Here is a 541-nt window from a genome sequence, read left to right on the forward strand (position 1 = left end):
TCTATTCTTTTTCAAATTCTTTTCCCTTTTAGGTTGTTACATAATATTGAGCAGAGTTCCCTGTGCTATACAGTAGGTCCTTGCTGGTTATCCGTTTTAAGTATAGCAGTGTGTACATGTCAATCCCAAACTCCCTAACTGTCCCTTCCCCCAACCATTCCCCCCTGGTAACCATAAGTTCATTCTCTAAGTCTGTGAGTCTGTTTGTGTTTTGTAAGTAAGTTCGTTTGTATCATTTATTTTTAGATATTTGTCTTTCTCTGTCTGACTTACTTCACTCAGTATGACAATCTCTAGCTCTACCCATGTTGCTGCAAATGGCATTATTTCATTCTTTTTAATGGCTGAGGAATATTCCATTGTATATATACACCACATCTTCTTTATTCATTCATCTGTTTTTCTTTTTTTAACTACATGCATCCATTTATTTATTTTCTTTTATTTTTTATTTATTTATTTATTTATTTATTTTTTGCGGTACGCGGGCCTCTCTCTGTTGTGGCCTCTCCCGTTGCGGAGCACAGGCTCCGGACGCGCA

At 36.8% G+C, this 541-nt stretch overlaps 1 protein-coding gene across 34 annotated transcripts in view; it reads left to right on the plus strand.

Moving 5' to 3' along the window:
- Positions 1 to 541, plus strand: part of ZFAT (zinc finger and AT-hook domain containing) — a 264,652-nt gene that overhangs the window by 94,007 nt on the left and 170,104 nt on the right. The gene's annotated exons all lie outside the window — the stretch shown is intronic.

Source organism: Physeter macrocephalus, chromosome 15, assembly GCF_002837175.3.
Source record: "Physeter macrocephalus isolate SW-GA chromosome 15, ASM283717v5, whole genome shotgun sequence".
Lineage (NCBI taxonomy): Eukaryota > Metazoa > Chordata > Mammalia > Artiodactyla > Physeteridae > Physeter > Physeter macrocephalus.